We start from the raw sequence: 26,376 nt of genomic DNA, 5'->3' as shown, positions 1-26,376 counted from the left end.
GAGAGGACGTTCCTCTCCACAATGAAGCCTAGCCAACACTGAAGCAGCAGAGGCAGACCTGAGCAAGCACTCCCTGATGTCCTGTCAGGTGCCTGTACCACATCCTGTGGATACAAACCTTGGTGCTGATGGCTACCTGAAGTCCATGTCCACAGCTCACATCCCTCCTGGGATGCCACCTGGCAGACATCAGCACTTAGAGGCTGGGAAGCATGTTGGGGCATTTTTTGATTTAAAATTTGCAGCACTGCTGGCGCCTCGTAGAGAGTTGGGTCATTTACAGCTAATAGTGAAAGGGACTGTGTGTGTGCCATGGTGGGATACATCCCCGTGTGTCCCCAGCATGGGATGAGACCTCTATGAGAGATCACATGGATATATACCAAGCACATCCCTGATACAGACAGACCGATTCCCGCTTCATATGTGGGCCACATGGGAAGGCAGGACTTGCTGCCTGGAGCCCATACCTGCCCACAGTCCTGAGCCTCACAGTCCTGAGACCTCCCAGCCATATGGCACCTGTGTCTGGGGATCTCCTAGCTATATGGTACCCAGCCTTACTCGGCAGAGAGCTGCTGGCACCTGTGGCAGCTATGCACAAGGGCTTTAGTTACCTCCAGTAGCTCCTCTCATCCCACTCCATCAGCACAGAGAGCGAGTGGTGCCAGCCACATCACACAGAAGCTGGAGATGAGATATCTAAAACAAGGGAGGGATTTTAACCCCCTTTGCTTTCCCCTCAACCTGCTATATTGCACCTGCCATTAGAATGACCAAAATTTATCCAGTGACTTCAGTCATCAGCCACAGAAAAGCTCAAAACAGGCAAGTTCCATGTGGAAATCACCTGACGAAACAGGCTCATCTCAGTACTCAGAAGAACATCCCTGGCTGGTTGCTTCTTTCCCAGGCCTGTGATTCACTGCTCACTCAGCACTGGCTGACCGCATTTCGGGTGCCTTGGGATAAGAATCGTGTTATTCTTTGCTCGTGTCCAGGAAGGCTCTGATGTGCGTTGGAATGTCTCTGGCTTGTTACAATTAAAATTATGGCTAATTTCATGGGGGAGGCATTTTCATGCACTGCCTTTTTATAGAGGGCTTCAGTAGGGTGCACCCAACACACCAGAATCAACACAAAAATATCAGTAAACACCTTGGCATGGTGCTTTCCTTGTCTAAATTTGCATCAAGCTTGTTTACAGCCAGCAGGCCAGTAGAAAAGGGTCATTTATAATATGTGCCACAGCACTGCTCGCCTGAACTTTAGGAGTCAGCAACTTTGATGAATTCTTGACGCAGCTTGCAGACACAGTTAAGAATGTCTCTTCCGCCTACTGCAGGAAGCTGGTCACTGTATCAAAGATCAAAGTTGCTCACACCAACGCAGGAAGGTTATGTACAAGCAAAAAGACACTACAAATGCTTGTATTTGGATGTGGGGGTTTGCCACTGTGCACATATTGGTCTCGAAATTTGACCATAAACCGCTTGAATCAATTCAGGAAAAAAACCCCACTTGCTGCAGCACCACCCAGATTACTCACAGACGAATCCTCCCGTTGCAGAGACAAGATACTCTGTTATCAAGATGTTTGATATGACTTGGAAAAGATGGGTTTATGGAAAATTGTATTACAGACTTATTTAGAGAGCGTAATGACCTTAAGTGGCTATGCTTTAAAAAGGCTAACAAAAGAGTATGTAACCTGAAATGGGCATATATCGCAGGGAAGTAATTTCCCTCTGTTACACACACAGCATCTGCAGAACAGGCAAATGTTTATCAAGAACTGAAGCTCATCGAATCAATTAATTTAATTGTTCCACAGAAACAAACTAAGAGATGGCTTTTTATACATCTCAAAAAATCACCAAGGTAGACAGGACCTTTTCAGAGGTTATTCCTGAAATAACGTGTCCCTGGGATAAAACACAGCTAAGGAATTACTATTAAGAAGCATTTGGTCAGCTCTGGCAGTTTTGATGCAAACCTAACCGCTGCTGGAGTCACATGCCCCGCTGCTGCAGGGCTGCCACGGGAGAAAAGACTGGCAGGGGAATGCAACCAAGTGTGTCTCCCTTCTCTCATCCTCTCTCCTCCCCTCCACAAAAGGATAGGAAATATGAGAAAAGACAAATAAACCAGATTTTTAAATTGTCTCAGTGGCTCTAGCAGACTCCTGCACACAAGCAGGATTCATGAGCGTTATGAGTTGATTTCCTTTCATTTCTGGTCTTTCTGCATCCCTGCTCTGTTCTGGTTTACTATTCTCCAGTTCCCTGTACAAACAGGATCTTTCCTCAACAATGTTCTGCCACATCATCTTCCTTCCTTTGTATACAGGCTGAGACTGCATGTTACACACCATGCGGCTTCCTAAGGCACCTCGTTTCTCAATGCTAGCAAAAACAGGAACCAAAAGCGAAGCAGCAATAAAACACTAAATTCTCATTGCAGTTTAAAACTGAACCCTTGGAGGTTTCTGATTCAAGATGACTTTTCAGTTAACGGATTTTTTCTAGTTTAGTGCTGTGGGTATCGCACTGCAGAATACGTGCAAATGAGGCACAGACTCAAATGTCTCTCCGACAAAGTCTATGACACTGACCCATGCTTTTCCTTCTCTCTTTTTTTTTTTTTTTTTTTTTTTTTTTTTGGTGTGGAAAAGTAAAGCCAGCTGAGCAAAGTGCACGCTGCTTGACTGTTCACCTCTTTTCTCCTGTCTTGTAAGGCCTGCTGTCTGATTTTTTGCTTCGGGGAGATAAGATAGCACGTCTTCAGGGAGAGGAAAAAACCACAGGGCGCACTGTACATTGCACAAATGCTCTTGTTATTCTGAGGCCTGAAGAAACAAGGAAGGAAGCTTGAGGCTGGTGGTTTGGCAGGTGTGGGGCCTTTTTTACGCAGACATCTGTTTTAAGTGGTAGCTCTGGGCTCGGGGATAAGCAGGGAATGCCTTCACTCCCACCCCTTCCCTGTGTCATGGCACAAGGGGTGTGGGGGTCCCAAAGAACTAAGGTCACCCACTTGCTCAAGTTGTGCTTTGGGACTCTGCTGTCAGGTATTTGTGGGGCAGGGCTGCAAAGCCAGCTGAATCCTCCCTGCAAACTGGCAACTGGGTAACGCAGCTGCTCCTCCGCTGCCCAAGACAAAGGTGCTGCTGCCGCCGCACTGGTACGCACAAGATGGATGGGGTTAGAGCACAAAATGGGTGAGCGACAACACGCATGCTAAGCTCGACGCAAAGACCTGATGAAAACGGTTTGGATGATACCACACACACCACATCAAAATGAACTTTTCTAATCCCACTAGATCATTTCTAGCGGTTTGGGTAACACTGCTAGCGATACTGTCACAGTTTTGAACGAACTACTTGCTTCGGCAGGATGTTATGGCGTACTCTCTGCTAAGCCCCGCATCATGTTAGAAGGAATTCATTAGTGCTTGGTGGTTAATCATCTATGGAATAACCGTGCCTGGGATCCCCACCTTAGAAACAATCTAGGAAGAAGCTGCAGTTTTTAGGGCTGGATCATGCTCTGCCAAAACACACGTGTGAGGAGGAAAAAGAGGGTTTGCATAATATCCTCCCTGGTGGGGATTCTCTGGGGCAAGTAAGTGTTGAGCTACACTGTTATTTTAAATGACAATAAGTTCTTTCTCCTGTAGTTCTCTGTGGACTTCAATGAACATTTACCAACTTAATTATCTTTAAGACCGCTACTCCTCTGTTACAGATTGCTGAAATTGGTCAGTGAATTCAGAAGTTACCAGGGGAAGGGCAGATAATGCAGAAAAGCACAGAGAGACAGATGTATACAGCTGCCCATGTGATCACAGACCCTCATTTCCATAAGAAATCAAGCTGAAGCCATTTCAAGGTGAGGGACTGTTAATCCCTCCCAACACGCTCATTACTACATCCCAAAATGCATCTCCTTGTCCACCGACAAGGAGAGTCAGTCAAGTACCACTCTAGTCTAGTTAGGAGAAGAGCTACAGTTTCTGTGATGGGCTTCACGGGAACTGCTGGGCTTTATGGCTTCTTCAAAGGTTTTAAGCTGTTCTGTGCCGATGTGCCTTCCTTCAGAGCTGAGGAAGGGGTAGATGACATGGTGGGAGAACTCGGCTCCTGTCTTTGCTTCATGCTGCAAAGGACAGAATAAAGTCTGCTGATTCCACGCCAGAATGGGCAAAATCCTGGCAAAATGAAGGGCTAGGCAGCATTTTGACATTTGTGGAAAGGAAAACACAGTTTCTGACATGACACATCCTGCTGCCGTGCTTAATGTGGTCTCTACAGCCACCACACCATTTGTGCTGGTCACCTGTGAGCAGCCCCATTGCAGTGCTCACAATCTAATAAACTTTGGAGCTTGGCTCTAAAATAAAATTGTTTTGCTCTGAGGATTAGAAGAAAAAATAAGAAAAGCAAGTCACAAAAGGAAGCCTGATGTTCCAGCTTTGGTATCCTAATTTTCTTTTTTTTTTTTTTCTTTCTTTTTTTCTATCTGACATATATCAGCATGACAGCAAACAGAACCTTCCCAGTTCACATGGTGGTACAGCTTAGCTGTGCTGCTAAGTGGTGAATCAACACTTTGCTCTAGCCTGGCCCTAAATTGTACCATTGACATGTGGTTGTAGTCAGAAAACACATTCGGTAGGAAATGGCACCTTGTTACTTCCCAGATTATGTGCTCCCTATGGGGTAAATATTTAAAACATCATGCAGGGTTTTAGCAGCAACATCCCTATTAAAGTAAATGGGATTGGAGTGAGGGTAAAACCAAGTGCGCAGTGCTGGGATGTTATACCTATAAATCTTCCGTGTCTTACGCTCTGTGCTTTCTTCTCTGACAAAAGACAAGTGTTTGCTGCCTTTGTAAGGTTCATAAAGCACAAAGGGAGGGTGTGTACCCAGCAATGCTTCCTGTAGCACTGGCTGCAGCTACAGCGTGACAGCCCAAAGCAGGAAGGACTCGGAGGGATTCCTCAGCTCCTCGGCACAGGCTGCAGCCTTAGCAGTGCGAGGAATCCAGCTTTTGGCTGCAAGGAGTCCAGCTTACTTCCGCGCCGCAGATACACAGTGACGAAGTTGCCTTTAAAACAGCAGCTACCTTTAGCCATGAAGTATTTTAGGCAAACATGACCTTGTAGGCTCCTTCAAGGTTACTGAACATACACTAAACAATTTTTCGGTAAATTTTGTCTTTTGCTTGTATCTATTCCATCACCGCAGTGGTTGGTAAGTGCCTCAGTTTACCTAACAACAAAGGCTGGGACAGGCCCTTTCTTTAGGACAGCTACCTTAAGACAAGTAACCTGACTTTGAAAAAAACAGCCTGCTCTCCAGCAGACATCGTTTCATGGCTTTATACAACAAATGTAACCTCCATGTGCGAGGTCTGGCTAGCAGTGCTCTTTGCTACCTCACTAGATGGCGTGTGGCCGCGCCTGGCAGCAGGCAGAGCAGGATTAACCCGGCGCGTTAAGGGCTGTGCTGCACTCCTGCCCGTGATGTGCCTTTAAGAACGTGGATCAATCAGTTGATGTTTCAAGGGTGAGAACAGTATTTCCAGAATCAGGAATAGGGCACCATGCTGAAAACACTTCCATTTTCAAAAAGCTGAAACTTCTGCCTGAAAAGTACCCTTAAATCAGCAGTGGGGCAACACTGGTGGGAAAGAGGTTTATTACACCAACCCATTTCCTAGGCAAAACATGCTTGCAGAGACACAAGCTCTTCAAATCTGAAGAAAAACAGGCCTGAAGAAGGGCTTATGTGTTTGCAAGGGCGTCTGCTTTCTACAGCGTGGTCAGCTAGTCTAGAAGCCCTTTGCTCTTCCTATCAATTCTGCCTTGCTTATAGCCTGACACTATCACTGCTGCAACGCTACTGAAACAACGTCCACAACTTCGTATGGTTCTTCAGTAGGCAAGCCATAAGATTAATTTGTATTCTCACTTTCCCTGGTCTAAACCCAGGCATAGCTGCCCTCTTTTGTTCTTCTGTTAACTATTTATGCCTCCCACTTTGGAGGAGAACAAGCCCCAGCTCTACCCTGAGGCACTTACTTTCATGGGATAACATGAAATTACCCTCACCGGGCATTCGCAGTGTATGTGCAGTAAGGGTCTGCTCCTTTCTTGCTTGGGAAAACAGACATTCGGTCTTCAAGGTCTCAGGCGTGAATTGCACAAGTACCTGGATCCATTAAAGATGCTACGGGTTCCACAGCACACTCACCAATGGCGAAGCTTGCCACAGTGAGGTCTGGAAGGGTTGGGTGGCCGGCTGCTGGCGAGCGTGCTGGCACCCTCGGCAGCTCCGGGGCTGAGCAAATGTGCGGTTTCACAACTGGCCGAAGCTGACCCACAGATGGGCTCCTGCCAAAAGGCATCTCCCCCCCAACCCTCCACTGACACTTGTGCTCCTTCGGCTGTGGGGTCAGCAGCACCGGGGGCTGATTGGTCTCGACACAGTCCTCCCCTCGTTTCTTTTCCCTTTTGGTAGGGTTAATTTTCAGTCAGCTCGGTTTGCTGAACTGGCTGACCAAGCAGCTGGGTGGATGCTGGGGCTAGCACAAGGAAAGGTGGTGGGGTGCTGCGATGGGAAGTGCAGGACTGGCCCTTCCAACAGCAGTGCAGGCTCAGCTGGGGGGAGTCAGCGAGGGCTGTGCACCCACAGTGGGCTTCTGCCGTGCCCAGCAAACCTCCCCAAACACAGGGCAGGCAGCTGCCTTGGGACGGGATGCAAACATTCCTCTGCTCCTTTGAACACAGTGAAAAGGGGTTTAACAACCATCTGTTAAAGAGCAGTGCCATGAGAAAAACACATCTGAGATACATACAAGCGAGGGGTTTTCCTGTGGTATTTAGGCCTAAGGTGTTTACTGTTTTACCATCCAGCTATGCACCCAGCCTTCAAATGTGTTCAGTGCAACACATGCACTAATTTAACATCTGCTACACCATGGTATACCCTGCCTGTATCAGCCACCAGTGCCACAACATGCGCAACACTCTCTCCAGGGAACAAAATAACGCCCAAAATCCAGTAGCTTCCCTTGTCGTTTATGGCTGATGGCTCTTCCTGGTGGGAGAGTGTATTTGTGGTAGGTGTCTGGCTCGGGGGAGAGGGTCTGGTAGAGTGCCAGTGCTGCAACTGCGTGGGGAGCTACGGAGAAGAGGACCTAATGCTCACACTGATAAGGGAAACAGGGGCAAACAGTGGCAACCAGCTGAACAAGAGACCTCCCAGCATTCCCTGAAACGAGAGCTTGTTCTGCCCTTCTACGTCAAGTTTTTGCAGCCACTGTAAGATGAAGTTACATGGTAAGACATGTTCTGCCAGGGTTAACCCACAGCAGCCTCTCCACTAACCTTCCCCTGAAGCAAAGGAGGATTAGAGACAAGATGTTAATGGGAGAGGAAAATCGGGGTCATAGGATGGCTTATAATCAGTTCTGTAGGAGAAGGCAGGTTGCTACCTAACTTTCTTATGTATTTCCATGAAATGCACCTCCATGTCTTTGATCAGCTTGCTCAGCCACCTTGGCCTCCAAGTGGAGTTGTCTTAGTTAACTCATTTGGTTCCCATTTCCTCATGCCATCACTCAAATTTAGTACATTGAAACATCTGGATGAACCCAAAAAAACCTGCAAGTGATGTCCTTACTGTATCTATTCCAATAGCCTATGCTTTGAAAGTCATAATACATATAGCGTTTCTCTGCACCTAGCCACCAGTACCTCCTCAGTCCAGGCTCCTGGTTCTGGGTCCCACTCTCCTATTCCTCTGCTTGGTTGCTCTTGGGCTCTCAGGGTTTAAACCCATCTTACTGTCAGGATATTTTGTCTGAATTCCGAAAGCTTTCATATACTTCTCTCCCCTTTACAGCAACGAGCAAAGATCCCATTAAGAAAGAACTGTGTGGGCTATAGAGAAATGCTGCCAACTACTGTAACAGGAAAACATTACAGCTCCCTTTTGCCCCCAAAATAACATTTTCTTGCTGTAGGTAAACAGCTATTCCAGTTTTTCTGGGAGCAATAATCACAGCCCTCTCCTTCTCCAAAGGCAGCAAGCCATCCTGCATCCTACGGAGCAGCTCGTTTCCACACGGCATGTTGGGACCACATCAGCCTCTGCCCAAGAGCAGTGGGAGCAGAGGATGAGACCAGTAGAGAGGCAGCCAAGGGGGACGCTCCGAGGAAGTTGCTCCTGAAAGAGGATCACACAAGAGAAGCTAAAAAAGTGTTCCCCAGCAGAACAGCACTCAAAGGACTTTGTCTGGGCTCCTCTTTGCCTGGGAAGGGATCTTACTTGGTTTCTTTTCCCTCTACTCCATGCCCTGGAACCTGTAATTCTGAAAGTGAGTCTGTATTCATGTAGATGTCAGCAGAGAGACTGATGGTGTCCTGGGATTCAGAGACCTGAGCTGTGTTTCATGCGATGCCATCTCATTTTTGCCTCTTGAGGCAAGTCCCCTTGCCTCTGCCATCTCCTTGCCTAGATTTATTGCATCTGCTGTTCAGGAATGTTACAAGGCCCAGGGACAACCACTGTTTTCACAACACCTAGCAAACAACAGGCTCATTTTAGCTGGGGTTTCCAGGTACAAAATAACTCTAAAACAAGGAAAGCAATGCCATTTATCAATCTCAGTTATACCATGAAAAGCAGATAAATAGATACCATAATCAGAAATTAGTCCTCCAGCTACAGTCTGGTTTTAGTTTGTGTGAGTTCTGCCCATAGAACCACTTTCTTCCCCAAAATGCACAGTCTTGAACTTCCTGACTTTATTGGGGTGTCAACCTGTAGTAATTTCAAAGCACAATTTCCATTAGTATTGATCTATTTTGAGATGAACATTGGCCTCATTAGGCTTTACTTTGCTTCCTGCCACACTGCTCATCAGCTAAGGGTTGGAGCAAAAAAACGGGACAAGTGAAGCAAAACTCTGCTCTGCCACTGACAAGAGATGAATCCCTGCCCCTTTTGTTTTTCATTTTCCTATCTGTAATGGGAGTAATACTGGTATCTCTTACGGCAGAGGCATGACTGCTATGTCAGTTTGTAGAACACTCTGAGATGGTCAAAGCACATCTCAACAGAAGTACAAAGTGCTACTGGTGTTTCCGAGGTGTGTGATGTCCGTCCTAAAATAACCCTTCCCGACCTGACACTTTGCATGTCTGGTTCCCTATCACATCTCTTCTATAAAATAAGCTGTGTTCTGGGTGAACTATTTATTAAATACACAACTTTAAAATTAAAAAAAAATACTTTTGAAAGAGTCTGCTTGTTTTTAAGTCACTGCACATCACAGATTTTGGCTGATCTGAGAACACAAAATGTATGGCCACAAGCAGACTTCATGGAAGACTCTCTGACCTTTCTACTGGTATGCATCATGTTTAGTGCAATATATCCCAGATCCTTTGTGCTTCTGAAGGCTAAGAAGCTGTGTAAGATCTTTTGGCAGAAAAACTACTCATAGATCATGACAAGAGCATGAACAAGCAGGTTACATAACTGACAAGCTAGTCACATCTTGGTAGGCATAAAAACATTTATTTTCTTGTCACTTAGTGATATGACAACAGACTATACTCGCTTCTTTCAAGTCTCGCTGCAAAATATGCTTTGCCTGTGGTTGCTCTTCCAGCCATAAAGGGTGTACCGCAGAAGGGCACATGGCTCTGGATTCCTACGGTAAGGCTCCAACTCTGAGGCTGCAGATGGCCACTGTCAGCAACAAAACTCATTTAAGGTATACCCACCTCCCTTCACAGCCCAGGCTGTGCGTTCCCACGTACTGCTGAACCCGACCTCCACCATGCTCTTTCTCCTCTGTGTCACTTTAGCGAAGTGAAAGGATCTCCAGCACAACGCAGGTTAACCGGCCAAGTCCAGGACGGGTGTATTTAAGCAGGTCCTCAGTACTGTCTCCTCTTCAGCATCATAGGGTGCCTTGCAGTGTGCATTGCTCCTCATCACTGACACGGCAGCAGCTGGAGGGCACTTCCATGCCGGTCCTGGGCATAGGGTCTGATTCCTCCTCTCCCGCAGACGTGCCTGCATTTATACTAGGTCTTTCAGACGTGTAGAAAATATGTCATGTTCCTAGCAGACACTGCTGAAGCAGGAAATGCCTTAAATAAATATCTGGCCTTGCACCATGCAATACCAGAGCCACAGCCGTCTGCAGCACACCGAGATACGCATGTTCTCTGCTCATCCAGAACTGTTCCACGTTGTTCATGCACATTACAGCTCAGCCTCTCCAGGGAACACTGTGTTTGCTGTTACATTTGCACACCAGCCAGCGCTTTGCTTTCTGGTCTATGAATGGTGTATCCAGAAATTGGCTGCTATGCTGGTACGCTTCAGAGAGGATAATGCTGTCCTTTTCCCCGCTGTTTATTGTTTACCAGAGGTGCCTGATTTCTGACAAACAAAAGAGACAGCTTCTGAGCAATTTAGCAATAATCAAGAGCAGGATGAGCAGGACGGCTTTACAATATGTACAGTACTGGTGTGTAGGGCTCAACAAAGGCCTGTGTCCTGGGCAGCTGGCTGACGCTGGGCCCTTAACACTGCTGCATTAATGGTAACAGCCACAAACCCTGCCTGCCCTGCAAATCGCAGTCAGAGAGCAAAGAAACCTCCAAACCAGCAACAGAACAACTGAATGGGAAGCCTATGACATTAAATACACAAAAGGGAAGCCTTGGGACTATGAGAAGGAATTGAGTACATTCAGCACAGAATGGGTACTCATTAGGGGACTACTTAAAAATCATTGACTAGTTTTGCCTACCAGAGTAGCTCTGTCAAAGTCAACACCGACATCAAGAGTTTGTGCAGATGAAGTTTACTCAGGTACAGAAAAGCAGAGCAAGACTTCCCACTTTGATCAGTTGCCTGGCTCTGCCCCTTGGTGCAGAAATCCTTCAGAGATCTTTTGGGGTTTCTTGTGTCATTTGATGGGATTGCCTCTGACATAGGGCATCATGTGAGCGGAGCTGTACAACTGAGGCAGGGCGGTAATGCTAGGCGTGGTTAGGATGTGTGTGGCAGAGTTTATTTCATGCCAGAAGCATAACATGTGGCATGCTCCCTACCTGCGGTGCAGTCCCAAGTGCTCTTGGTCCAGGACCCAGGTGGAGAACCCAGGTGATCTATTCCTCAGCTGCATTACACATGCAGAGCTCAAGACTGCGAACTGCTCTGCCCTGCAGATTCCCAAGATAGAGACTGGGCTGCTATTACTTACCACAGCACATAAAGCACCCTGTCCCCATCTCCTTCTGCACGCTTCCTTCCCTCCACCAGCCTCCTCCCCTCCTGTCCCCATCCCGCCCTCCTTCCAGCCAGTCATCCCTCAGCCCCCAAACCTGGCTGGAGCAGTGATGTGGGCAGGGCTGTCAGCATAATGCAGAGGAACGGTGGCAGGAAAGGGAAGAGGCGACACTAAGGTGAATACTCTGCACCCTCTAGCCCCCTCGTTACTTATGTCTCAATAAGCTAAACCGTTTCAGCTAATTTGTCTTAGTCCTTGATACAGGATGCGTGAAGGCATAGCCTGAACACAGCAGAGAGGCCTCTAATACATGGTCTGCGCTGGCATCATGTTAGTTGTTTGGGTAGAGTTCATTGAGCAGATGTAGATGTTTAAACTGTAGGTGTCCATTTGTGAGTTAGGCACCTTAGGATGCCGTTTCAAGTCGGAGAGAAATAGACACTTTTGGCATACGGTAGAAATTTACACTCAGTTGAGCTAAATTGAGCCTTGTAAGCTCCTGCTGCTCCCCACTGACAATACAGCAAGTCAGGCACGACTAGCTCACAGGTAAATGTCTGTATGGGACATTTCAAGTGACAGGTGAGATGAATCATATTTCGTATGGCTTTGTTTTGACATAGGTTTGCTACACGCTGTGGGGCTGCCAGGAGGGTGCTTCACAGGGCGCCTGGTGGGGCACGTTCTGGCAGGTAACCACAGAGGCCAGGGAGCCAGATTCAGAGGAGGAACAGAGAGATGCAGTGACAGACACAGCAAAACCCTTTGGGAACATGGCCACTGAAGCAACCATGACTTCATTAGACTTGCTCAAGATGCCCTCTAGCCTAGACCTTTCACCTCATTTAATGGTTTCTTGGCCTCAATCCCTTATAATTCTGAAATGAAAAAAAAAATCTCTTTTGACTCCTGTTTTCAAGCTAGGGCTGTTTGATTTGGAACACTGCATTGAAGTCTGTGCTACTGATTGATTTCAGGTTTATTATATTTTCCCCTTTGAAACATGCTACAGTAAAAAAAAAAATATCTGTACTTTGTCGTTTTTCATGTAACCCCCCCCCCCCCTTTTTTTTTTTCAATCTTAGCAAATGCTCAGTCTTTTCCACTTCAATAGCTTAAAATTCTCCCCTGGGAGCCTTAAGCTCTTTAAATATTTTTAGGTTGCCAGATTTCTTATGTTCTCTCTCCAGGAAGCCAATTTTGTTTCTAAGCTCTTGAGAGTAGTCCAGCTTCATCTTTTGCGCACTCACTGCATCACAATAAAATGCTGCCTAATTGCTGCCTCAGCTGAGTCCCAAAGGTGCTGGAGTTTGTCTCTAGGCTACAGTTGTGGGCAATAAACTCTTCTCAGACTGGAGTTAAGCCTTTTTATTATTTAAATCTGAGTCATGTAAAAGTAGTTTACTAGCAAGTAACCCACAAAGATCTAGTATGGAAAGAAACTCCCACATATTGTTTTCCAACACAATGAGAGAATGATCAGATACAAAGATCTGCAAGCAACTCATAATACAAGATGTAACAGACCAACATTTATTTCAGCCAAATAGAGATGAGAATGTTTCTGTAAGCTCAGGAGTTACTCTCAGACCTTGGCTGTTTGGTGTTCTTCAGCTTCAAATTGAAACTGGCGGTACGAAAAACTTTTTTCCTTTAGCTTATCCATAACCTGAAGTACCTATGAAAGAGGAAAGGCAGCTGTAGATAACAAATACCAGATGAGCAAAAGCTTTCTGCTCTCAGTCTAGCACAACCGCCAGAGGATTCAGTGAGCATTTTGCTAGAAAACCATCAAGAATATACTAAGACTGGGTGGCTGCACCACCATCAAGCTTGAGAAGGGCCCTGCAGCAAGGGACAAAAGGACACTACAGGGAGCAAGAATGAGCAAATGCTCTTTTTCTCACCAGGACCATATTCAGCCATTCTCAGTAGCAGAAGATACCTGTTCACTGCATACACAGGCATTTTCTCCCTTCACGTTCTTTTTTTTTTTTAATCTGTATTTTAAAGTGCTTATATTTCTGTTGTAAAATTAGGCTTCTGATGATAGAGCATACTCCACAGACATTATGGTAGAAAGACTTATTGATCATTTTTTGAGACTTTATTCTTTAAGACAGCACTTGCTTTGGGTGCATTTGGTGCTGTGTGCCCAAATCCATGGTCTTAATTAAGCAAAAACGAGGCTGGAAGAGATCTCCAGATTTTCTCAAGATGGTTAACCACCCTTTAATTAGAAAAGGTCAGACATGATAGCAGAGACCTGGCACAGCCTTTGTGGTGGTGTTGGCAGCACACTTGCAAGCTGGGACACTCGTGAGTGAGCACAGCACACGTCCACGTCAGGGCAAGATGATTCAAGCGGCTCCTTTTGTCAGCACAGAGTGCATGCGTAACAGGCAGATGGATCCATCTGCAGTAACTGTGAGGAGACCGTTCACCACACACCACACACTCGCTGTGCAGAGACCCCTCCGATTGCTGGGGTCTCTCATTCCTCATTTATATTTGTCTTGATCACTTCTTGAGAACGTAATGGCAGACACGGCATGGACTGCAGGACCTTCATTACTAAGGGTGACACGTAAGACAGGGAGGATGCATGGGTCTGAAGTCGATTTTGGCACGCAGCAGTTAGAAAAGCTAGGACGCAAGTTCTGCCTTATTCAGATCAATGGGAATTTTGCCACTGATGTCAGTGGGATGAAGACTTCGCTCCACATGTCTGCTTGTAATCTGAGAACACGTATTCTACAACTCCCGGAGACTCAGGGAAAATGGGAGCCCACAGAGTTCATCTTAGATTCACTGTCTGAAATAAAACTACGTGGATTCTTTGTGCCCTTTTTAGTTATCTGTAAAACAAGTATGATAATGCTTTGAGTGCTAAATAATACAAGGTGTGTAGGAAGACGTAGTATCTTTTATTAGGCCAACTGAAATAGTTGGGGAAAAACAGACAAGCTTTCAGGCTTGTCTGAAATGCTTTGAGATGCTCTGATGAAAGGTGCTCGAGCTGTGCAAGGGATCATTAAATTACATTCTTCCTCTCTCTGGAAATCATTTAGTGATATTTCAAAGGAAAGATGCTGCACAGAAATAATGGATTTCTCTTGCAAGTGCTGTCTGAAGCTAAGTATCTTCCTTCCTCTCCCTTTATGAACTAATCTAACGAAAAATATGTTTTAAATTAACATGTTAAGAATAATTTTGTGGTATAGTCCTGTGAAATGTTCTGTATTAAGGGTAACTCACAAATCCTTAAGCATACTTCAGTACACACAAACAAAATGGCTGGATTTCTGTGTAATGCCTTGCAGAAATTATGAAAGTATCACTGTAAAGAAATTAGAAAGCATGGAAGCTCTGTGCAAAAGGCACGTGGAAAAAAGAAAAAAGGCAGATATGAGTCAAAGACTACATTACACTTGTAAATGCTGCCTAACAAGCCCCCAGATTTTCACCATTGAGTGTGGGCATCATGCCTTCTAAAGCTGTGAGCCAGTTATTGTCCATAAAAGTGTGACAGAAACAACCATTTAACCCTCTCCTCTCCCTGATTTACCAGGAAGGAAAACAAACTGGGAGTGCTCGTTGGAAGCCAGCCAGGGGTGACAGACTCACAGCATTAGGTATGGCAACTGTGAGTGCAGCAAGGTATATCAGTGCCGTCAGGGGGGCAGCAGACCACTAAGGTAACTGGGGGCCATGAAGGGGTAGGTGAGGGAAGGTTTAACTGTACATAAATGCTACTAGTATCACTTTCCTGGTATTTAGTTCAGTGTCAAGACACACATGATGCCAAGAACTGAGAAAATTGGGGGAGGGAATCTTTAAATATGTAAAAAGTAGTTGCAAAGATGGATGAAGTAAACTGTTGTTTGTGTCTATTAGAACAACATGCAAGGGGGATAAATTGCAGCAAGGGAGATTTACATTAAACCATGAGACAGCTGTCCAGGATTAAGGAAAATTAAGCATTGGTATAAACTACCTAGAGAGACGGTGTAACTTTCATCACTGGAATGTGTCAAAAATGGCTTAAATAAACATCATCAAAAATTTTATTACATATGATGGTCCAGTGAAGCAAATAGACTTAGGAGATTCATCTGAGAAAGGTTACAATATGTGACCAGGTTTTCCTGAATGTATTCTCTTTTTTCCCCCCGATAGATGTTGTTGAAGATTTTCTGTTCATGTGAGATTTTGAGATGCATTCCTCTGAAAATATTTGTCTAAGACCGGAGGGGCCATTTATCTTCTGACGTGCCTGTTCCTCTCCGCTGATCACAGATGCAGTCACAGATGACTGGCTTGGTGTGGACACCTACTTATTGAATCCATAAAGTCAGATGAGACAATTACCATCCTTAATGACAAATTGTGTCCTTTCTAATATATTCCTAGATAGAACACTCAAATCTTCATTATTCATTCCAACTATAATTACTTGTTGTGCATGTACGAGGTGGCACCCAAAACACATAATCATCATTATTTATTGTCCCGTATTAGTAATTTTATCACATTATACTTAGATGCCATATGGTGTGATGAAGAATATAATCAAGGTTTCCTATGCAGTGGATAGAAAGCTTCTAGACAACAATTAATATAATCTATTCCACTTCTGCATTCCATTCCTACCAAGAATATCACAGAAGTGTATGGTATCTCAGGAAGGAAAATTTTACTTTTAGATCTAAAAGCCAGCCAAAGATCTGCTGAGCTGCAGGCAGAGCTACAAACTAGGAACCTAAGTGGCTTTACTTCAGCAGTATGTATGAAACACTAAGGTGCTTCAGATATATAGTACTAACCACTTCTGTTTTCAAACTCTGTATACAATTAACATGTACTCAGCTAATCTGTATGAACCTATGTGTTTATATTGTACTCATCCCACTGCAGGACTAAAAGTGGGCACTTAAGACATGTCTACGCTATGTCCTACACTGTGGTCGAGGGAAAAAGCCTGAGTACCCAATTACCTCTGCTTAATTGTTAGCTCTCTCCTTGGGGACCTATTCAGGTACATCCCACGCATTCAAGATAAGGCACAGATCTTCAGTAGTTCACTCTTGGGATCCCCCGTAAATGGCAGTAAGGCCAAGAACATTGTATTTGGCTCCCTCAGACCCATTTTGTCTTTCAACGCTATTCCTGCAGGCTCTGCACTCTTAGAAGTGCAGAGGAGGGACACCACAAGGTGTGGACACAGTACTCTGTAGTAGCCCTAAGCTGCCGAAGTGTGAGTCAGCATGCACCACTGAGCCTTGAGATGGAAAATTGCTCCCTGTCTTGTGGGATACACACTTTGGAGCCGCTTCCAAATAATGGCACAGGGAGTCCACCACGTCAGCCAGTGCTGCTCTCAACAGTGGTGCTGGAGGCTGCTTCTGTAATGTAGGAAGGTCCCAAGGACTGTGTCAGTAGGAGAGGGATCTCTTGGTATCTCAGGAAAGCAGAAACCCAGAATACAAACGGCAAAGGTGACCAGGAGAAACAGCACAGGACCACCTTCACCATCATTAGAAAACTGTAGAATATTATTCTACTGTACTTTTGGAATATTTTTAATAAACTTTGCTCTTCTTTTGTAACCCATAATTATGGAAGCCCCAATCTTGTATTTCCTTATGCACAAGTACCCTCATCATAACATGTATTTCTCCACTGTAAAAGGATGTGAAGAGTTAAGGCTCTGCACTGATTTTGGCTGGGGTAGGGTTAATTTCCTTCATAGGAACAGAATGTTTTAGGTATTGCTGAGCAGCACTTACACAGCATCAAAGATGTTTCTGTTCCTCACACTGTCCCACCAAGTGAGTGGGCTGGGGGCACACAAGAAGCTGGGAGGGGACACAACTGGGACAGCTGACCCAAACCAACCAAAGGGGTATTTCATACCATATGACATCATGTTCAGCATATAAAGCTGGTGGAAGAAGGAGAGAGGTCTGGAGTGACAATGTTGGTTGTCCCAAGTAACCGTTACATGTGATAGAGCCCTGCTTTCCTAGAGATGGCTGAACACCTGCCTGCTGATGGGAAGTAGTGAATGAATTTTGTGAATGCTTTGGTTTGCTTGTGCGTGTAGCTTTTGCTTTACCTGTTAAACTGTCTTTATCTCAATCCATGAGTTTTCTCACTTTTACCCTTCCAATTCTACTCCCATATACCACTGGGCAGGGAGTGAGCGACTGTGTGGGGCTGAGCTGCTGCCTACTGGTGATAAACCACAACAGGCTCATTTTGTAACTTCAAGCATGAAAATTAAACACAACACATCCATCCCCTCTCATACTTTTTTTTTTCTTTTCAGGTGATATAAAAAGTATTTGAACAAGGAAATGCACACAAGAAGACAACAGCATATATAGGTTTAGCTCCAGCTTAGCATATACAAGTTTAGCTTTGGCTGTGCTTCCTTGTGGATTTTACCTTCTTCCTTACTTGATTCTTTAGGAATGTTTTCATTCTTATTTTAATGGAGAAGAACAAGAAAGAGGTGAGTACTTCAGCTAAAAGAAGCAATTAGCCAGGTTGAGATATGGAAGGTCACAGATAAATAAAACTGAACAATCTCTTCCCAGGTCATTAAGAAGCTTACCTGATGACTAGTGAACTTTAAAAAGCAGCATAAGATGCCATGCAAAAATTAATAACTATTAAAAACTATTAGCAATTCTCTCACCTCATTGGGTTTGTGGCCAGCATGCCTAACACATGCTTGTTTTAAAAGCATACTGGTTTAAAACAGGACGGTTAATTCTGTAATAACATGAATTTTTTTAACTAAAAGAGACTGCAAAGTAGTGGTCACTAGTGGCATCAAACCTCTGAACTGTAACGACTTTTAATCAGAAAATAAAAGTTTTAGTCACATATTTGCAGCTGAGCCTGGGTGGTTTTAGAGGTTAGTATACAAGGCCATTGAACCTAGCTTGTTGCAGTCGGTAGTGCTTTATGCAGAAGGAGCAGCCGTGCAGCCCGTGGGTGGGATTCAGCTGGCCAAATGTAGGTATTTCATAGCTAGTATGAATATCTCATGTGGGTCATATGAAGCATCATCTAAAAAGCCAGATTTTCCATTGATTTTGAAAAGAATCTAAGGCAACTAGCTCATGTGCAGATGTCTGCACTGTAAAACATTAAAATTAGGTAAACTGCACAGTGTGTCTGTGGAAACATCAGCAGCTCTTGGCTGATGGGTGGGGAACTTAAGCTACTCAAACTCGAATGCAGTTGCTCTGTTAGTGGCAACACCATGCTTTTAGGCTTATTTGCAAAGTTTAGCACATATTTTCACGGTACATTTGTAAATCCTATAAATTATTTTGTTTAAATTATGACCCTTTTTTACATGGATAACAGAGATATAAGGCTATCTCTTTCTTACAGCGATGCAAACGATAAAAAATTTCCATGATATTTGTGAAACCCTAATATTGTAAAAATCATGTACTTGAACAGAACAATGCTCTGATACAGGAGTCAGTCTCCTTAATTTACATCTCAAAGTTAAATGTATCTTTTTCTTGGTGGCACACTGGGCAAACAGGTCCCTGAGTTCAACAACTAATTTCTGTCTCTTGCTAAAAGCTCATCACCTCCTCATCTATGCAGGTTTAACCATTTACAAGGTCACATGATGAACAAGATCTGAGACAGGACCTAGGTTAAAAGTTACATCTTCTTTTGCAGGGTTCTTTTTAACTCAGATGATTTCACCAACCTAGTCGACAGTGCCACCACATCAACAGCTGTACTAGCACAAGCAACAGAGTGATATGTAAAAGCAGAGGGCACGAGCAAGTTTTGAGGGGCGGAAATCAGTTAAGTCAGCTTTGTTGCCAAGGGAAAGATGCAAAGAATAGCACAGAACAGCATTCAAAGTTGAAGAGGCTCCTCCAGATGATAATTCAGAGCAGAAGCCTAACTAACTTCGAATTGCTCTCTGGAGCAGCCTCTCTCAGTCCTTCAACTATGCAAGGCATCTAGGGAGACAAGCCTCCTAATTTAGGCATCTAAGTTAGGTGTTTAAACATAGGCAGTGAATATCCCTCCCTGAGAATGAGATGTTATAATTTTAAATGTTTAACCAAAGCTGTGATACCAATGTCTGTTCTTTTAGGAGATAGTGTTCTTTGTGCCACTGATCCTCCCTCTACTAACACAATCATGTTTCTCATTTATTAAATAAATGAACAACATTAACAAAATGCACATTGTCCAAACACAGTCCAAATTTTGAAGTTAAAAAAGGATTCCCAATTTTACCCTCAAAATACAAACCAGATTAAGTTGTTCACATGGAAACCACTGCATGTTCCCTACAGTCATCACATCAGGGGGCCAGAAAGGGAAGAGATTCTTCACAATGATCACCAGCATATATTTAACTTTCTTGATCTCCCTAAACTTTTTTTTTTTAAGTTCTCAATTGAGAACTTTGGCTAAACTTTTGTCTGCAATTACATCTTGCCATTACTACACTGCTCTTACCTACTGAACTTTCTACATACTCAGTGATGGGCGTTTAAGAAGTTACTGATAAATGACAGAAGTTGGTCTTCCAACGCAGATGCATGGCCTCCAGTATGTTTACCTCCTGCCTTGCAGAACGTTGATACTCAGGCACACACCAGAACACCAACTTTCAGTGCATCTTTCCTCAACATAACCACCAACACTGCCATTGATCACAGCCCTATTCAAAGGACTATTTGAGACAGATCTGGAAAGGATTACCGATATGTCAAGGAATACTCCTTAAATGTAGCTATCTTCTGTCCTGGATGAATGTGTTTACAGGAGCAGACTGTTAAAGCCAATTCATCTTCTAGTATCTCACACTGCAGAACTGCAACTAACATGCTTAAGAAATCAAAAACACTGGGCAATCCATTAATATGTATTAGACTGTGCTCTGTTTATTCTAGTGGTTTGGCCACCTAAACAGTGTATGCAAAAAGGTGCTCAACAGCACCCTGATTTGAAACTGTCACTTTTAAGTCATAAAAGTATCTAGAGGGGAAGGAGAATATATACCAGCATGACTTAAAATTAATGGTTGTGTCTGAGTTAACAGGCTCAACTGATGTAACTGTCTGGCTCAAACTATCAAAGCCTAGTATTCTATGGTTTTGTACCACTTAGCCCTCATCACTTCAGTGAAACAGCTGCCTATGGGTCATACATGGTATTACAACTGTGCACAGAAGCAGGTGCTCCAAGTAGTGGTCATTTCATGTGTGCAGACCAGGCAGCTTGATGCCAGATGAAATCTTTAACAGCCAAGTTCTGCCTACCTTCTGCTTAGCAGCGGCACCAGCTGAGTCCATCTTTTCTACCCTGATACTTGCTACCAATCTAAATGGAACTCAGTTACTATTAAGACTGCCACTGTTGCAACTGAAACTGGCCAATGAGGTTCAAAATTCAGGCAGTGGGACAGACTGTGTGCTCCAGAAGTGTCACATCTTTAACAAACCAGGTTAACATTCACACCCTACCATGAAAGAGACATGCTGCCAAACATTTTTTTGCTTAATAGTGCATCACGGGAGATTTACTCTCAGTTGTCAACCCTACCAGACTGATTCAGGGAACTTTGCCGCTTGATACTGTCTAGTGGGCTGCTACAGGACTGAGATGATATGAATAAACTTTTCTTTCCTTGTTCTGGTTTTCACTTAACAGTTGTTGACACACAGCTCCCTGGGCCTGACTCTACTTTCTCCGAGGTTTCTGTCCAAGTCTTCCTCTCTTTAACTACTGTAAGCCACTTTCTTATTCCTTCTCCAAAAAATAATGCTCTAACATATGCAAAATGCTTCTGCATGTTAAATATATACAGAAAAGAAACACAGTATCCTAGTTCCTCTTAATTTCTTCTGATTTCTGTCCAGAGACTCAAAGCAGAAGAGCTGGGTTTTTTCAGCCTCATGTGGGCTTGCTTCAACCCATCTTAATCCTCTCTTCTACCTGTATTTTCCGTTAATCTGGCATTGGCTTGTTCTTCATCATTTTAATCAACCTAGTCATAACTGCCATGACAGCTTTCTCTCTATATGGCTCTAACAATGCAATGAGCACGTTAGGTAGGACTCCTCTCACCTACCTTTAGGCATCTACAGTGCAAACACTTAGATTTATGCTGATGAGCTAAGTCTGTTATAACCACTGGAAAAAAATAAACACATTCAGGGCACAGTCCACCTGGGTCAAAGCGGGAATTGTATTGCCGAAGTACCTCTCTCCCCCCACCTTAACTTAAGAGGAAAGCTAACTCACAGGTAAGGGTCTGCAAGACAGTTGTCTACATTTGATCAGATAAATACAAGCACCTGCATCCATTCCTACCCTAATTTTCTGACTTAACTGAAATCTCATTTGAAAAATCAACTGTTTTCCCTTGAACTGCTGTCTATTAGCAATTCACTGCATTTTGAGATGTACCTTGTATGGAAGATGTTGACTAAATCCTTCTGTGTTGCCACTCCATCACAATTTCTCAAGGTTCAGACTCTGAGGTTCTTTCCTAGGACAGAAATTGGTGTATGTGTCATACTAATTAATATCATACCTTAAAAATATCGACACAGAAGACCAATTACTGTATGTGCATGAAAATTAAATTGCTACTGATGCCTTTACTGAGTTGTGCATAACTTCCCTTGGAAGGTTAATGCCCATGAATACGTAACATGCACCTTCTTTTCGCTATTGCTTCCCTACTGTTTTTCACCCTCCAGCATTTCTGAAAGTAGCCTGTAACACCTTTGGTAAAGAGTTATGTTTGCATGTAGGCATTAAAGATTATTAAGAAGGCACAATAATTCCTGTAGTCTAGCTAAATATAATTGCAAGGGGAAGGGAAGATAAAAGCAAAGGGCAGTTCATAATTCACAGACATGTATGTTTTCAACCTTCTCTTGCAGAAGTTTGTGTGTGGGAGGAGGTAACAAATGATGCTCTCTGCTACTTTGTGCTAAAAGCCTGTGCCAGCCATCTGAGTTAAGACACAGTCTACGGAATTTATGTAACGATAACCAAATCAATTCAGAAACCAGTTTTGTTAATCTGACACAGACCCTAAGAGTGGATAGCTTTAAACTTATCTGACAGTGTCTGCAATTACTCTAGCTGGAGACACCTTTGAACCAAATCAAATGTTCATGGCAGAAGTGTTATATTAATTTATATCGGCTTCTGATTGAACTGACTAAAATAAATCAGAGAGAGAGGGCACACAATCAGCTCTGCTGGCAGATTTGCAGATTGCTGGAAAGGGGCAGGATAAGTCTCTGGGGTTTGGCTGTGAGTAATGCTCTCCTCCACCAACACAGCTGGAGCCTGCATAACCACTGCCGCTGACACCCACCAACATCATGTCTTATACATGAAGTGCTAGTTTTATAGCCTCTATCAAAAGATACAAAGATGTAAGCCGTGAGAATATACTCATAGTAGAACAAGCTTCAGTTGCCTAAGGTGTCACCCCCCCTCCCAGCAATTTCTTACCTTCTCTTTGCCTGAAATTATTGACTCACAGCAGTCAGTGGAATGAAACGCAAGCGCTAGTCCTAGCTGCTTCAATACCAGGTCCAGCAAATTAGATTAGACTGCTGATAAAGATGACTTTAATGTCATATTTTGTATTAAAATGGATTAGAAACATTAGTGTTCCGATCCAGGGACTGTTGTGGAGGCAGGAACCTTCAGTAAGGAGGCAGAATAGATGGTCAGAGAAGCAGTATTTTTTGCATTGCTCCAGCCAGATCTGCTGGAGTTTGACTTCAGCAACAGGAAAGGCTATGAAATTTCACACTCACAACCATTCATTTACCTTATTAGCAAGTTTATGAACTACTGACTGCCTGGCTGGACTAGATGACCTCCTGAGGTCCCTTCCAACCTGAATTATCCTATGATCCTTACATAAACCTAGCGTGCAGGGCTAGCAACCTGGAGATGTGGTTCTCTTTCTGCTGACCCAGTCATGTAGTAGATCTTGCCAAACTGCGCAGACCAATGCTTTCCCTCTGAGAGGTCTAACTAGGGTGACGCTGCTATTGCTCTGTCGTTGAGCAACTACTTTTCAAAGGGAGAACAGCAGTAGTATGGGTACCCTCTTCCACTGTGAAGCCGCTCCACTTGACTCAAGAATTACTAAAAAAAATGGATGGGGAAAAAAAGTCCCTAACCAAACATACAGGGATTATGACTCAATAACCAGCCTTCTCTGTGTCACCTAATGCGATAAGAGGTATAGTCTAGTGGGAAGAGACATTATAGCAGTGCTGGGAGCAGGCTGCTTATGATCTGATCTCCCCAAGAACTGTTGAGCTCTGTAGAGTCTGCACAGCATCTATGCTTCTGCGTATGCGAAAAACCAGCAGGAATTGATGTCATGGGCAGGCAAGTTCGAAGAAATGTGGAAAAGGGGAAGCTGGAGTTGCAGCTGTTACGAATTCATCACGATTTTGGCCCCAGTTCTAAAATACGCACAAAGGCATAAGAATCTCCACATGATTTTGAGGGAAGCAAGATCTGTAGATATACGAGTGACACATTCACACATGCTGTATTGTTTAAGAGGCACACTGAGCTTTTAGTTTCAATCCCTGCTCTTTCACTTGTGTCAGCTAAACGTTTCTGAGAACCCTATTGCGAGATACAACCTCACGCTGCTACCTTAAGGTAACGACAATTGACATTTTCGGGAGAAATCACGTGGCATTCTTGGGAGCCATCACAAGATCACCATCAGTGAGACACTCCCAGAGCTGTCACAGGGCAGCTCCAGCCGTAAGGACTCACTGCAGCGGTGCAGCTGCAGGCAGTCAGCTCAGATCCGCTGGGACCTGCGGGCTGCTCCTGCCTCCCCGTCTCCTCCGCCTCGCTCGTGCCTGCGGCAGCTCTGCAGGATCGGCCAGTTCTGGAACGCGATCCCGCTGAGCTCCGGCGATGTTTCGGAGGGGCATGACTGGCTTTCCACCAGATCAGAGAGCACGCTCGCCTCGCCAGATGGCAACGTGTTACTGCGGTGTAAATAACCAACAGGAAAGCACAGCCACGGTCAGAGAGGCAGGCAGGACCGCCCCTTTCGGTGGCAATACGGACACGGGCTGGCTTGCACTGACGGTGAAACGCCATCCTCAGAGGTCCCCAGCCGCACCGCTCCGCTGGCGGGCCAGGCTGCCCGCGCTCGCTGCGGGGCACACGCTGGAGAAGCGGCGGCGACGCTCACTGTCGGCGGCGACACACACCGGGCGGTGCCGGGCACGGCTGCGGTCCGGGCACAGGCAAATCCCTGCATCTGTCCCGTCACCGTTACACTGAAGCAACGACACCCGCCAGCGGAGACGGTGCCCGGCCTCGGTGCGCGCCCCCGCGGGGGGCAGGCGGCCCCTCCCGCCGCTGAAGCGAAGCGGGACCGTTCGTACCGGAGGCGCGTCCGGCCGCCGGCCCCCGCCCAGCCCGCAGCCGGCCCCCGCTGCCGGGCCGCCCGCCGCCGCGCTTGGCCCTCGCCCTGCGCCCCGCCCGGCAGCTCCCGGGCACAGATCTCCCGGGCACCGCCGGAAGGCGGGCGCTGCCGCCCCCGGCCGTGCAGCGGGATGTCCCTTTGTGTGAAGCTCGCCGGGACAGCGCCGCCCTCTCCTCCCGCCGCGGCGAGGCCGAGGGGCGCTCCGGGGAGGCCGCAGCCTGGCCGCCCGCCAGCTCGTTCCGCAGCGGGCCCGGCACCGCCCGAGGGCCCGGCGGGCTCCCGGTGGGGGCGGGGTAGCGGGACGCCGCGCCCCCCCCTCCCCGCGCCCCGCCGCCGCCGCCATGGCAACCGCCCGTTGCCACGCGCGCGCACCCCCCACCCGCCCCGGCAACCACCCGTCGCCGCGCGCGCGCGCCCCCCCCGCCCCGGTCCCCTCACCCCCCCCACCCCGCTCTGACAGAGCAGAAGCGCTGCGCCCCCCTCCCCGCTCCGCTCCCGCCCGCGGACACGCACCCTGGCTCTCCCAGGTAACGGCAGGGCCCGGCTACAGGGCGGCCCCTCACGGCGCTGCCCGGGGCGGGCGGCGGCTCGGCCCTCGGCCCAACGGCCGCCGTCCCGCCGCGCTGAGGGAGGTGGCGGACGGAGGGGGGGAGTAGCGGCGAGAGGCTGGCGGCGGGCAGCGCCCGGCGGAGCCTGCTGGGAAGCGTAGTTCGCGCCCCCCGCCGGGCGCTGGGGACTGAGGGGAGAGGCGGCGGGTGGGAACTACAAACCCCAGTGCGCTCGGCTGGGGGGGAAGGGGTACCGCGGCTGGCCCCCGCGGAGGGGACTGTTGTGAGGCGAATAACGAGGGCGCTGAGGGGATTTGTCTCTCCGGAGCCGCCTCTGAGGGGATGGTGGGGCCGGAGCGCTGCGGGCGGGGGGCCCGGCTGGCCCTTTGCCGCTGCCGGGGGCGGGGGCTGGAGGGAGGGGCAGGGTGGCGGGGGAGCGCGGTGCCTGCGGGGTGTGGGCGCAGGGGCGGGTGCGGGGCGGACCGGGGCGGGGGTGGTGCAGGAGGAGGAGGAGGAGGAGGAAGATGCTGGAGGAGGGGCGGGATGCGAGGGGGGGCTGTGCCAGCCGGGGCGGGGCATGCGGCAGGCCGGGTGGAGGGCTGCAGGGGGCGGCGTGCTGCGGGAGGAGGGAATGCAGGGGCGGGGCTGGGTGGCGGTAAGGAAAGGATCGGATGCTGTGTGGATGCGAGTGGAGAGGGCTCTGCTGGAGGTTGTGGAAGCATACAAGGAAGGGGGCACATGGGAACAGAAGTAGACCGATGAGAGGGGAAAGATCTGCTGGAGAAAGAGTGGCTGAGCAGATGCAAGGGGAGGGCTGTGCAGAAGGCAGAGTAGATGGGAGGCTGGGTAAATGGAGATGGAGGAGGCAGTGGTCAAAGAAAGCCAGGAGCTGGTGGCCCTAGAAAGTTTCCCCAACGAGTTTACTTCATAGTTCGCAGTTTCATGTGACCTACTGCACTTAGGCTCTGTTGAGCTTCTTGCCCTAGGTCATCTTTACGTGCAC

General features: G+C 46.6%; 1 protein-coding gene and 1 long non-coding RNA gene across 8 annotated transcripts in view; one reads left to right on the top strand and one right to left on the bottom strand.

Moving 5' to 3' along the window:
• Positions 1–9,572: 9,572 nt before the first annotated feature.
• LOC308059319 lies at positions 9,573–25,514 on the bottom strand. Of its 2 annotated transcripts, none has more exons than XR_013926197.1 (3): positions 25,339–25,514; positions 21,795–21,876; positions 9,573–14,182 (listed from the first exon to the last, which is right to left on the bottom strand). It is a non-coding gene; the product is annotated as an uncharacterized lncRNA (long non-coding RNA). The 2 variants fall into 2 exon arrangements; XR_013926198.1 differs by having other exon boundaries at positions 9,573–13,002; positions 25,339–25,493.
• Positions 21,883–26,376, top strand: part of KATNAL1 (katanin catalytic subunit A1 like 1) — a 41,170-nt gene continuing 36,676 nt past the window's right edge. For 2 of the 6 annotated variants that reach the window (XM_080376445.1, XM_080376441.1), the window contains exon 1: positions 21,883–24,776. The gene's annotated coding sequence lies outside the window, so the exon portion shown is untranslated. Of the gene's footprint in view, positions 25,353–25,611; positions 25,662–26,376 lie in introns of those variants that run through there. The other 4 variants (XM_080376443.1, XM_080376439.1, XM_080376444.1 and 1 more) reach the window with 2 other exon arrangements.

Source organism: Falco punctatus, assembly GCF_963210335.1.
Source record: "Falco punctatus genome assembly, chromosome: 2".
NCBI lineage: Eukaryota > Metazoa > Chordata > Aves > Falconiformes > Falconidae > Falco > Falco punctatus.
The sequence above is the reverse complement of the archived record's forward strand: the minus strand, read 5'-3'. Positions and strand labels throughout refer to the sequence as shown.